We start from the raw sequence: 14,152 nt of genomic DNA, 5'->3' as shown, positions 1-14,152 counted from the left end.
AAGATTTTAGGTACTGCTAAAAAAGTCCTTCATCTACATATTCACCAATTAGGTATCAGTAGACGAAAACTAAAATTAGCCAAAGAAAAACTAATCCAAAAATTTATTTTTAAGGCGCCACAAGTGGATCGAAGTGCCGTGCATATAGCATATTTTCGAGTAATACAGGGGTGACATAACTTAACATTACACTAACTGAAAAACTTAGGGGTCATACACAGAGGGCGATTTTCATATCATTTTTAAGTGATTTGACTAGATCGCTTAGAAATGAAGCACTGATCGCTCTGTGTGTATGCCTCTGAGCGATGTCACCATCATGCGCAGGGAAATACAGAGCTTGCGCTGTCTAATCTGCAAGATCGCAGGGCTTTGCCTATAAACAATAGACAAAGCCTCACTTTGCACACATTGCGGTGTGCATCGAGGCTTTACCACCATGTGTGCTAAGCATGTGTATATGGAGCTTTAGGCTGGATACACAACTAAAGATTTATACTGTATTTCAAATCGGGGGCAGTGCGGACGGTGGAATGGTTAGCATTACTGCCTCATAGCACTAAGGTCATGGGTTCGATTCCCACCATGGCCCTACCTGAGCGGAGTTGGTATATTCTCCCCGTACTTGCGTGGGTTTCCTCCGGGTACTCCGGTTTCCTCCCACATTCCAAAAAATATACTGGTAGGCTAATTGTCTCCCAAAAATTTAACCCTAGAATGTCTTTGTGTGTGGATATCTAGTTAGGGAATATAGATTGTAAGCTCCACTGGAGCAGGGACTGATGTGAATGTTCAACTATTCTCTGTACAGCGCTGCGGAATATGTGTGCGTTATATACGAAACTGTTACTAAATAAATAAATAAATAATAAATCTGTCTGTTGGGAAAATAATCTGGTAATGTGTGAAAGTATAGGACAATTAACCATTTGCTCCTCAACACTGGAAACGAGACAAAAGTCATTCAGACAAATTTGTTAAAGTGATTTGATTGAACCAATTTATCCAAACAATAATTTTTATCCATTTTGCATTATTTGGGCTAAATGGTTAATTGTCATTTGCTCCAGTACATTGCCAGATTTTTGTTCCAACCAGACAGTTTGGATAGATAAATCGGTACTTATTTCCTAGCACGGCACCCGTCGCAGGTGATCGCATACCTTAACTTACGGTATGCGATTGACGCTACCGACGCGATTTCAGGGCTATTTTTAGCCTTTTCCCCGACAATTAAAAAATCGCGTCCATCACATGCCTTAAGTTAAGTTAAGGCATGCGATGCGACCGATGCGATGGACGCGATTTTACATAGGGGACAATGTTAAATGGGCCAATGGACCAGATTTTTCATTGTATACCCACCCTTATGGGTTTTTGACATGACAAATGCCCCCCCCCCCCCCCCCCCCCCATTGTTAACACCACCCCACGATGAACGTCAACCCAAAGCGTGGCGAGCGCAGCGAGCGGCGGCGGTAAGCGTCCTCCGACTTTTCATACCCCCACTGTCGGCGTGGAGTTGATTTTATATAGTGTGGCGAGCGCAGCGAGCCACTGAGCCTGAAGTGTGGCGAGCGCAGCGAGCCCCTCAAGGGGACGCGTACTACCTGTGAAGTAATGCGCGTCCGTGCGCCACGCTTCGGGCTCGGTGGCTCGCTGTGCTCGCCACACTATATAGAATCAACTCCACGCCGACGTGGATAGTGGGGGTATGAAAAGGTCGGAGGACGCGTACTGCCGCCCCTCGCGGGCTCGCTGCGCTCGCCACGCTTCGGATTGGCGTTGATGGTGGGGTTGCGTTAACAATGGGGGGGCATTTCACCCATCAGGATTGGGAAACAATAAAAGTTGGGGTCTGGGGGCCATTTAACATTAGGGCCAATGTAAAATCGGGTCTCAGGAACCATTTCACATTGATTTTGGCAAATCTGATCAGAAAGTAATAAGTGCATCTTCTGATCGATCACACTACCAGGATCCAGATATGCCAAAGGTGACATTTCTGCTCATCCTAAGTACAGAACTGGACCCAGTTTATAGGTTGACAGTGTTTAGGTCGACGCAAGCAAAAGGTCGACATGCGTTTTTCACGTTTTTATTGTTTATTCCACTTGTTCATATTTTACCGTTCTCAGAAGTAGTCGACATGGATCGTAAAGGGGCAGATGTACTAATCTGCCTATAACGTTTTGAGAATAACGAGTCCCGCTTCTCCCGCATAACGTGGAGAAGCGGGCAAACGTTATAGGCAGATGTATTAACCCCCCCAAAGCCGATAAGGAGAGCCGTTATCCCCAGCGTTAACGGCTCTCCTTATCGGCTCCCTTGCCGCCCCGCACATGCGCAGTCGCCGTCGCCCCCCCTGCCCGGCTTACTGGGCATGCGCGAGATCTCGCAAAAACCGCGAGATCTCCAGCGCAGCCCAAGCCAGACGCAGGGCTAGCGTTGTCCCCATAGTGGGGGATAGGACAACGCTAGCCCTGAGCTGGCGAAGCGGCCGGGGTGAATTAACGCCTTGAAGGCTGTTAATACATCACCCCGGCCGTTAATCCCTGGGGGGGATTGCAGGGACAGCCCCGCCGAGCGTAACTCGGCGGGCTGTCACTAGCGCACGTTAGGTGCGCTAGTAATACATTAGGACAGACGTAATCCCCCCCAGTTAACCAGCGTTAAGTGCATTTTTGCACTTAACGCTGGTTACTACATCTGCCCCAATGTGTGCCTAATGAAGGAAGCAGAGCAAGGCAGCATGGTGAGCGAATTGCACCATTTGCTCGCCATGCAAGTGAACAACACTAATTGGGGGTCCATGTCGACATAGACACAAAAAACTTGTATTAAACTTTTCCTGTGTTGACCTTTTGTCAATATCAACCTACTGCATGTCGACCTTTTTCATGCTTCAACCTTTCAGTGGCGAACTAAATCCTGTCCATCTTCTGCATCTGAATCTAGTTTATCTCTGAGGACATGTAGCAGGGTTATTTCAAGGCTAGAAAAAGAAACAAAATCTGAAGGTAAAATTTTGTCAGTCTAGCCCATACACACTAGAACAGTGGTTCCCAAACTGTGTGCCGTGGCACCCTGGGGTGCCTTGGAGGACTTGCAGGGGTGCCCTGGGATGGTGGTCCAGGACCAATTCAAGTTATTTATGTCCAATATAATAGTCAAATTGGGAACAAACAGAAGTGAATCCTGTCCATTACCACATAACTGATCCTAAGGATGAGATATAAACACAATTTATTTAACTTTAATATTTGTTTCTAACTTTCTCAACGAGAAAACTTTAGCCTAGGGGTGCCACGAAATAATTCTGATGCTTCGGGGTGCCGTGATTCAAAAAAGTTTGGGAACCCCTGCACTAGAAGGTTATTTTTACAATCTGGCTGGTTGGAGTGAAAATCTGGAAAGTTTTGTGAGAAAGTGACAATTGACCATTTGCTCCAAACCATGGAAAATAGACAAAAATTGGTCTTACAGACAAATTGGTTAAATTAATTTATGCAGATGACGGCTTTTGTCCATTTTCCAGCGTTTGGGTAAAAAACGGTTGATTGTAATTTGTTCCCAGAAATTTCCAGATTTTCATTCCAACCAGCCAGATTGGAAAGATAATCTTCTAGTGTGTATGAACCTTAATAAAAACGGTAGTCCTCAAGCTCTAGAGGTTCCTTCAGTTGTATTGAAAAGTTAGGTACACAAGAGCAGCAAGTTTGTTGCCCTCTGTGTTACCATTTTTGGAGTGCCATTAATCAGAGTCAACGATTCAATGTAGGGTCACGACTGTCGGGCTGGCCAGACAGCCATGGCCCTGTCCCGTTCTTGCCTGTCTCGACAGGGATTTTGCAGGCGGGAATCAATACCCCACCTGCCGAGCGCCGAGAACGGGGCGGGAATCGGCGAGCTGTGGCCAGGAGCTCATCAATTCGCGGCCGTGCTGGGCAGAACATATCCGACTGCTTATGAAGTCAGGCACGTTGTGCAGAGATCCCTGTTCAATGCTGTCGAGGAAGACAGCACTGAATAGGCCCCCACTGCCATTTCCCCCATCGGGAATGGCGGCAGGAGATTGAATAGCCCCCAATGAAGAGACCAGTCCTCAACAGCATTTGCTGATATGTGGGAAGGAGTGATCTATGAAGGGACCAATTGTACTGGCTGTGACTCCTGTAGGTAAAACTAAAGATCACTACTAGTGAATTAAATACTAACCCAGCCCACAAAATGGCTACCTCCATAGGGCATAGGAGACCAACTTTCCTGTAAATGCAACTTGTGCCCTATTTGATTGTGATGAAACTCAGGTAATTGACATTCTCCTGCTTAGCCATACTCTTTGTTTCTATGACATTAGACTAAGCTGTTTTCAAACTGATCCCAAAGAGGGCCCCAACCTTTCTCAGCATGGGGTCATGTTGCTGACCATCAGGCTGATGACTTTTCTAAACTCAGTCAGTGATTCAAGGAGTCTGATAAATCTCTTGAATTGTCTGTTATTGTAGACTCCTCCCATCACTCTGTGTCTCCACAATGCTGCCATGTATGTGCAGTCTACTGCCTACACATGTGATGTGATGGCCTTCTGCAGTAACTTGCTGGGGTCCTGTCATTATTTTTATTGTCTGAGGGGGGCCCAGAGCAAAATAGTTTGAGGACCCCTGGTCTATATTGTACTATCGCCATTTACAGATGATAGAAGATCATTTGCCCATAACAGAAAGAGTGTAAACCACTAATCCAATATGTCTATTATATATGACTACCTGCACCTGAAAACACCCCTTGTTCAACGTATTTGGTCGAAAGTCAAGTACAGTTCCCAAAAATACCCATAAGGTGCTTCCCACCAAACCGTGCAGCTCTTATGTTAAGTCTACTCATTTGAATAAAGAAAAGTTAGTAGGGATTCTCATAGAACCGACTCGAGATGACATTTACAAGTTCTGAAGGAACAATAGTTAAAATAGACTTGGAAAGCATTCAAAAATAGACTTGATCATTAGCCCTTTTAAGATGCTTGTTTAGATCAAACAGGCAGAATTCCCATATGAAATCCCCTACATATGTACCAGCTGGAAACAAGATTTCTTCATGGAATAAAGAATGGGACATGAAATTGTTCTGGAGAAACAAGTTCGAGTGTTTTAACTGCAATCTCAGATTGTTCCCAGCAGACGTTGCCTGGAAGTGTTTTATAGAGTTGTACAACAGCTTATAGTAAAAAGAAAGAAAGAAAAAAAAATAGAGAGATCTCTTGGAGACTTAGGTCTATTGTAACAATGTAAGATATCTCTTCTTCAGACTACCTTTCCCTTCTTCCAGATATGAGAAGTTTTATATAATCCGCTTTATTATTTACAGAAACATCCGGAACAAAACATGCAGATCTTACCAGACTGTATTGATGCTGTCCTAGGCAAAGTGACTAGAACAGATACACCCTAATCTAATGACTGAGCTGCACACAGGTTGGCATAATGAAAAAAAAAAATGTTTATATTCATCATGATATTAGGATGTATTTGGGTTACCAGTTAAATAACCAATTATCGGAAGAACCGCTTGCCCAGCCAACAAGTCTGTCAATATGACCCAGGGGTGTATTGGCCCGCCAGGAAACCGGGCCATTTCCCGGTGGGCCGGTCCAGATTTCCATCTGGCTGGGCCACCGACCATGCTACCAGGGCCGGTGCTATGAACCCTGCGGTGCGACGACCATATTTGTTTTGGACTATCCTGCCCTTCTTTATGACCAGGCTGCGGCCGCTGGTCGCTGGTTGGTGACGTCACCCACTAGCCGACTTGTGCGGCAGGTGACTGGTGCCTGGTAAGTAACAGCCCCCCCCCCAGGCAGTAGCGCGCGCACCCCCGCCGCCCCCCCCACCCCAGGCAGTAGCAAGTGCACCACCACACATCTCACACACCCCCCCCCCCCCCCCGAAATTGTTCCCGGGCCAGATTTCGTAGCCAATCCGCCCCGGATATAACCTTAATAAACACTTCCCAGATGTGACTGATTTGAAAACGAACTGCCATACAGGCGTGTGCTCAAATATGTATCTTATATGTGCAACTTTGCATCAGTTGTAGAGTGCCCACAAGCTAATGCTCCTACTGTATATGCAATCCTTTGTATGATATGTACTAGCAGAAATTCTAGATCTATTTTAAAAAAGTTAAATAGATAAAAATTCACTTTAAATCATTCTTTGTCCTATAAATAGAGCTCTGTGACTAGATAGCCTACACACGTGTCCTCCTACATTCTTGCTGGAGCCATGTTAAACAGCCCTGCGAGTCGGACCCATGGCCTTATTCAGTAAGGATTGCAGATGCGATAGAACGCACATTAATTGTGAACGCAAGTGCAAACACTGAAAGCCAACCCTACTATCTTATCTGCGATCACTGCATCAGCATCAAAATGAATGTTAAAATTGCAATCATGTTATCTAAATAACTGTGGTAAAAAGACAGGACAACAGAAATAAGTGTTACTTTGTACTTTTTGTACTATATTGACATGCAGCAGACTAAACAGCATTCCCTGCGTCAGTGTGGAGGGCATCAGCTGGCTGTGATTAGGAAATCATTAGCCTGAGCAACCATCAGTACTTCCACAGTGTGCAATTGCTCTGTAGTTACTCAGCCTGTGCGAATAATGCATTTGCATTTCTACTATCGGCGCTGCAATTTTTGCATATGAAATACCCATAAAACACCCCCCTGCGAGTAAGCCGCACAGACTCTGCTGTTATATGATGTAAGTGCAATACTGGATTAAGTCAGTGGTTCACAAACTGTGTGCTCTGACAACCGGGGTCACCTCAGGACACTTGCAGGGGTTTCATGGGTTAGTGGTCCAGGACCAATTCTAATGATTTAGGGTCACTGTAATAGTCAAAAGCAGTGCTAGTGGCTTCCAATAATGGGGGTAATTCTGGTTCATTCGGTCCTCGGCGTCTTCGTACCAGGGACCGATGTTTAGCCTCTCTACATGTGTACTTTTGCATATGTGCATGTGCATGGCTGCTGTGCAGACGCTTCTGGCGACCTGCACAGTTGCCAAGGCATTCATATGGGGTGGGGTTGGGGGGCATTCACATGGGGACACCTAACATTTCCTAGGCATAAATGATCCGTTCGAAATGCGGCAGAGATGTTCGGACGTGACCTGGGAGGCGGGCATTAGCTTGCACGGTGGACAGCATGAAATGGCTCCCTAAGCAGCAGTTTTTAGCTGCTTAGCGAGTCAACCGGAATCAGGCCCAATATACTATGTGGACATACCTAAGCGAGTCCTGTCCATCACCACATAGCTGACCCAAAGGGTGACCTTTAAAATGTACTTATTTTAATATATCTATTGTGTGGGATTGATTTATATAATGGACTAGGTCAGTGATTTTCAACCTTTTTACCTTGCGGCACACTAAATAAGACTTTAAAATTGCCAAGGCACACCCTAAGATCTCCACAGGGCAAAACACATTGGTCACCACAGGAAAAAAACAAACCTATTGGCTCCCCACATTAAAAATAATCACACTGATCCCCACAGGTAACAAAAGTAAAGTACATTGGCCCTTTACATGAAAAGAAGAGACCATTAAATAACATTTGAACTGGTGGTGGCTGTAAACGGGTTTCGGCATCTCTAGATCTGGGGGCACACTTGAGGTCAGCTCAAGGCACACTGGTTGAAAAACACTGGACTAGGTAAAAAACACTGAATATCTGATCTGTGTAACTCACAACAGTACCTTGCCTGTGTGTAGGGAGGAATTTATTTTTATTCTAAATGATATATAGTATCCTGGAATGCTAGAACTGTTTTTCTAAGCCACTTTTATTGCTATGTAATGCATGGGGTGGGGACTGAGTGAGTGGATTCCAATTATTGGAAATTGGGAACCCATGCATTGTTAGAGTATTTTAGTTCTCATTGCATATGGCTGTGGACGGATAGACTGTGGCCATAGTTTAGCTGTGGGCCTACATTGAAGTGGGCCGTTATTAAAGTGGGAAAACTGACTCATAACTACAGCGTTATACCAGCGTTACACCAATGTGAAACTGAAGGAGACCACTTTATCAAAACTCAGAAAACTATAGCCCAACTATAATAAATGTGAGTCCACTCCTCACCATTCACCTCACTATACAACCAACTCATGTTTAAATGTTGTTTGTAATGCTATAATTTGTTTGACATTGTAATCCACTGGGTTAGAAAGGTTGGTGTTTGCATCGACAAACACTGTATCACATTTCTACTTTCATCAGCTAAATATTTGCTTTACTATTAACCAGGGAATTTCATTGGTATTATTATTACCTGCAACTCTGCAATTCTCTGCTCTATCTCTCATTCTGCCACCATTCCTCTTTTCTATTCTCAAACCCTATTTAACTTATCCAAACTATGTCCTGCCTGACAACACCCCCCAACACTCCTTGTCTACCTAATCCTTTACTTTGCCCCCTGGTACCACCTCTATTCTTCTATCCTAGTCTCCTACATCTCCTCCTCTCCCCTCTCCTCCCCTTCGTTACCTTTCCCCTCCTCTACTGTTACCCCACTTGCACTCTTTGTTACCTTTCCCCTCCTCTCCTGTTACCCCACTTGCATTCACTTTGTTACCTTTCCCCTCCTCTCCTGTTACCCCACTTGCACTCACTTCTACCCTGTCAGGCCCTCTACTCTACCACTCAGCCCTGCTCCCTCATTCCTCCTAGTTTCCCTTCCTAGCCCAGGAGTCAGCACAATCACTACACCCTCTACATTTCTGCCTTCTAAATGAATATCACCTCAACGCTACAGCAATCCTGATAATCTCATTCACATCCCAACCACTAACTCATACCCTGTGCCCTCTGGCATGCCAGATCTGCAACAAACTGGTTCCCACTCATGACCTTTTCATTTCCAACTCCCTGCAGCTCCTAGCCATTACTGAAACCTGGATCACCTACTCTGACACTAATTCTCCTGCTGCTCTCTCTGCTGTGGGCACACACCTGGAGGTCGACATGTCAAGGTGTCTCACTGCCGAGCAACAATGGAGGAAATCACGCTCTAAGGCAAACTTCTTCTACTTACTTTAAACTTATGCTCTCATCCTTTGGTGCTGTCTTTTCCCTCGCTAAAGAATCTTACTTCAAAATTCTCATCTCCTCCCAGTCTTCCAACCCCCAACGCCTCTTTGCCACTGTCAACTCCCTCCTCTGCCCACCACCACCTCCTCTCCCTTCTTCACTGTCTGCTCTTGACTTTGCCACTTATTTCACATCCAATATTGACTCTATACGTCAAAGACATTTTATCCCACCAGATCGCCAGCAACCAGCCACCTCCTATCCCTTACCACCCCTCCCCTTCCCTCTCACCAACTCTAACATTTTTCTCCCATGTATCTGGTGAGGAAGTTATGGCCCTCATCCATTCCTCCCCCACCACCAGCTCCCCACTTGACCCTATCCCCTCCCACCTCCTCCACCACCTCTCTCCTTCTGCCTGTTCCCATCCTGCCCACCTTTTCAATCTCTCCTTCTCATCAGGCACTGTCCCCTCTGCCTTCAAGCATGCTATTGTCTCCCCTATTCTTAAAAAATCTACCCTTGATCCTATAACCCTCTCCAACTAACGACCCATCTCTCTCCTCCCTTTTACCTCCAAACTCCTTAAGCTTATTGTCTACAACCGCCTCACTGACTTTTTTTCCTCCCACTCTCTGCTTGACCCATTCCAATCTGGCTTCCGTTCTCTCCACTTCACTGAAACTGCCCTCACAAAAGTCTGCAATGATCTTCATGCTGCCAAATCTAAGGGCCACTACTCTCTGCTTATTCTTCTTGACCTGTCTGCTGCATTTAACACTGTGGACCACCCTCTCCGTCTCTGAATCCTTCACTCCCTTGGTCTGCGTGATACTGCTCTCCTGACTGTCCTCCTACCTCTCTGATTATTCCTTCCCTGTATCCTGTCATAACACTACCTCCCCCCACTTCCACTAACTGTTGGTGTCCCACAAGGTTCTGTTTTTGGTCCTCTTCTTTTCTCTCTCTATACATACTCATTAGGTGAGCTCATTAGTTATTTTGACTTTCAATATAATCTCTATGCTGATGATACTCAAATCTACCTTTCATCCCCTGACCTTTGCCCCGCTCTCCTCACTCGTATCTTTAACTGTCTATTTGCTATCTCTTCCTGAATGTCCCAGCGCTTTCTCAAACTTAACATGTCCAAGACTGAGATGATCATCTTCCCACCCTCCTGCACAACCTTGCATCCCACAATCTCATTATCTATTGGTGGCACGACTATCACCTCTAGCTCCCAAGTATGCTGTCTTGGAGTAATCCTTGACTCCTCTCTCACCTTCAAACCACATATTCAGCACCTCTCACAAACCTGACATTTTCATCTCAAAAATATTTCCAGAATTAGACCTTTTCTCACTCAGGATGCCACTAAGACCATTATCCACTCACTGATCATATCCAGGCTGGACTACTGCAATCTCCTCCTAACTGGTATCCTTGACAAATGCCTGTCTCCACTCCAATCTATCCTCAATGCTGCAGCCCGGCTCATCTTCCTCACCAAACGCACTACCTCCACCTCCCCTCTTCTACAAGCCCTTCACTGGCTTCCCTTCCCTTTCAGAATTCAATTCAAACGTCTCACACTCACTTACAAAGCCATCACCCACTCCTCTCCCATTTACATCTCTGACCTTATATCCCTTTACACTCCCACTCGTCCCCTTCGCTCTGCTAACACCCGTCGGCTCTCCTGCTGACTTATTACCTCCTCCCACTCCTACCTCCAAGATTTTTCACGTGCTGCTCCCTTCCTCTGGAATTCTCTACCTCTCCCCCTCAGACTCTCCACTTCTACACAGAACTTCAAACGGGCTCATAAGACCCACTTCTTCATCCAACCCAGCAAATTGTCCTTCTAACCTTCTGTTCCTCGCCCCATCTACCCCTCCGGTGTCACCCCTGTCTGTCTGCCCCCCTCTTTAGAATGTAAGCTCTCACGAGCAGGGACCTCTTACCTCATGTGCTTATCCTTTCTTACTTCAGCAGTCTTCGACTGCACTAAAGCACGCTGTTTGCTGCCACCTTGATACTTATGTTGCAGCAATCGGCTGATGTTCCTATAACCATTTACCCTGCATTTATCCTGTATTGTCTTCAACTGTAAATTACTGTTTTCCAGTTTGATTATGTGTACTCTGTAACTGGGAGCTGCAGAACCCTTGTGGTGCCAGATAAATAAAGGATAATAATAATAATAATAATAATAATATATCTTTCTGAATTTCTCAATAAGAAACTAGCAAAAGACTAGGAGTGCCATTAAAAAGAAAAAGTTTGGGAACCCCTGGTTTAAACCCTATGCAATGGATATTCTACACTAGATCAAATTTGGATTTTTTACTATATTAAAATAAAGAAACAAGAATAGGGGCTATGGTACTTGTTTCCTAGCACGGCCACCCCGATTTACATCGGGGTGGTCGTGTCGGAAAAATCGCGTTGATCGCATCGCATGCGATTTGGTCGCATGCGATGCGATCGAAGCGACCGACCCGATTTTTTGATTGAATCAAATGTAAATCGGGTCCCTGGGACCCGATTTTAGATTGGATTCAATGTAAAATATTCCCTAGACCCCCAAATTTTACGACGTAAACCCCACCCCACGATAGACGCCAACCCGCCACACTATATATTCTCAACTCCACGCCGACGTGGATAGTAGGGGAATGAAAAGGTCGGAGGACGCGCACCGCTGCGCTCGCCACGCTTCGGGTTGGCGTCTATCGTGGGGTGACGACGGGGCCATCTATAATGTAAAATGGGTCATATTGGCCCATTTCACATTTTTCACATTTTTTTCAATGTGAGATGGACTTAATCAAGTCCATCTCATCTTGTGCCATTATAATGGCACAAGACCGACGCGATGCTCACGATTTCAATGTTAAAAAATATTTTAACATTGAAGCCTATGGCAAAATCGGGGGCATCGCGTCGGTCGCGTCGGGACCAATGTTAATGGTCCCGACCGACGCGATGCCCCCGATTTTGTACCTTTGCCGGCAAAATGGACCTGATTTCAAAGGAAATCGGGTCCATCGTGGGGATCGTGTACCTTAACTTAAAGGTACACGATCCCCACGATTGTGGCCGTGCTAGGAAACAAGTACCGGGGCTATTTAATATAGCGTGCTGTGTATAGCGCCAGGAGGGATTTCCCGGAGCTATTCAAATCAGAGCGCTCCTATGTCTGACAATTAGATTTCTGTTTGCAACCTTCCTGTGGTTCAAGCAGAAATCTGACTAGGTAGCCAATGCTGTTCATGCCTTGTGCATCGTGGCGGCGTGCTTCAGCCAGAGAAAGCTGGTTCTCGCGACTAAACACCCGCAACTACTGGCATTCTCAGTGCGCTGATTTATATAGCTGTGGGAGCTCCCACCCGGCATTATTCACAGCATACAGAATTGAATCGACCACTACAAATAAGCAACCATGCAACGCAAATATATACTGCTAAAGTATTAAAAAGGTTCTTCTACTTAAACGTGGGATAAAGATTTTACCATACAGCGATCAGATTAATGGGAATGACGGAGACTAAAGGTTTTATAGATAAAAGGATTTATTTGTGATTAATAAGAAACACATAAAAGATACTAAAAACATATATAAAAATGGACAGGTGTCTTTTCACACATTGTCCAATAAAAATGCTTGGGGGGGGTTCAATTTGTGTCGGATTTTTCGGCAGCCGTTTTTAGGGCACCCTATGCAATCTATGTGATGATTTTTCAACTGGATGAAAAATCCAGCATTAGTTAAAACTAAGTGGATCAGCAAACTCACCACAAATTCATGCATTTTGTTGAATTCGCAATAATTTTCGCCCATGTTGATTCGACCCCAAAAAAGTGAAACAACATGGGTGAAAATGGCCTCAAAAACAAAGATGATTAAATACTGATTGGTGAATCGTTGCCGTTTTTTCACCTAGCGAAAAAAAAACGTCAATTATTGAATACCCCCTTAGATGTGCAAATGCTTAGAAATCATACCCAATACTGAACAACATTTAATAACTTTCTGCATTTGGAACCATTTGGGTAAACAGGACTGCAAATAATTAAACCTATATCTGTACTAAATTATTATGAGGTTATTTCTCTATGGCATAGTCTCATATGTTTTTTTGTTGTTGTTGTTTTTACAGATGTCACTGTTGGAAGTCTATAAGAACCTTATCAGAACAAACAATTAATGTGCAATCTAATACATGAAGAGCAAACCTTAATATTCATATTCCAAGAGCAAAATACAAAATCTTGTGTAAACATGGCGATATATACTGCAGCACGTGCTTACAGAGGTGTCCTCTTTGCTGTAGGCATGGCAAATAGCCACTCCCGGTACGCCAGAGCATGTGTGAATCTTCTGCACAAAGTGCTACAATGCAGCAGCAGTAGGTATATTTCAATAGAAGTTCTGTTCTGATCACACACTATGGAACTTATTCTGATTGACACGCAAGGCTGCGAATTTTGCAGTCTTGCGGGACCATCAGACGCCACCCGCAGTGATGGTCGCCCCCCCTCACACGCAGTACCCCTGCATGGCTGTGAATGGACCATCAAATGATTTCTCCAGCGCACGCAGTTCAAAGAGACCTACATAGTCACTCTAAACTGCGGGGGCCCTGTGCGAGGACAAGACGGGCAGCTGACATCCGGAGATGTCAGCTGCCCACCCCCCGCATGTCCGCCACGGCTTCATTAGCCTGAGAACACCCAGCATTCTCATGGGAACGCCCATGAAAAGTTGGGCATTCCCATATGCTAATTGGGCTGCCCGGCACCCTCCCCCCCGCTCGGTGTGTAGGGTGCGTGCACCCGGCAAACCGAAAGTTTGCCGTGGGTGCACGCACCCTGTGTCTGCACATGCACAGAAACGGACCTGCGTAGGCGCTCAACATCGGTCCTCCGTGTGAACGCACGGAGGACCGAATAGATCTGAATAAGGTCCTATATACAAGCGTCATATTTCAAATCAATCAGCACAGTGCGCCTTGTGGCATTGCTCTGTGACTAAGTACAG

General features: G+C 45.3%; 1 protein-coding gene across 3 annotated transcripts in view; it reads right to left on the bottom strand.

The window, feature by feature from the left end:
• The window catches only part of FBXW4 (F-box and WD repeat domain containing 4), a 187,348-nt gene that overhangs the window by 124,641 nt on the left and 48,555 nt on the right, over positions 1-14,152 (bottom strand). The window lies entirely within an intron of this gene.

This window comes from Crinia signifera, chromosome 6 (genome assembly GCF_055691185.1).
Source record: "Crinia signifera chromosome 6, ASM5569118v1, whole genome shotgun sequence".
In the NCBI taxonomy this organism is placed as follows: Eukaryota; Metazoa; Chordata; class Amphibia; order Anura; family Myobatrachidae; genus Crinia; species Crinia signifera.
The sequence above is the reverse complement of the archived record's forward strand: the minus strand, read 5'-3'. Positions and strand labels throughout refer to the sequence as shown.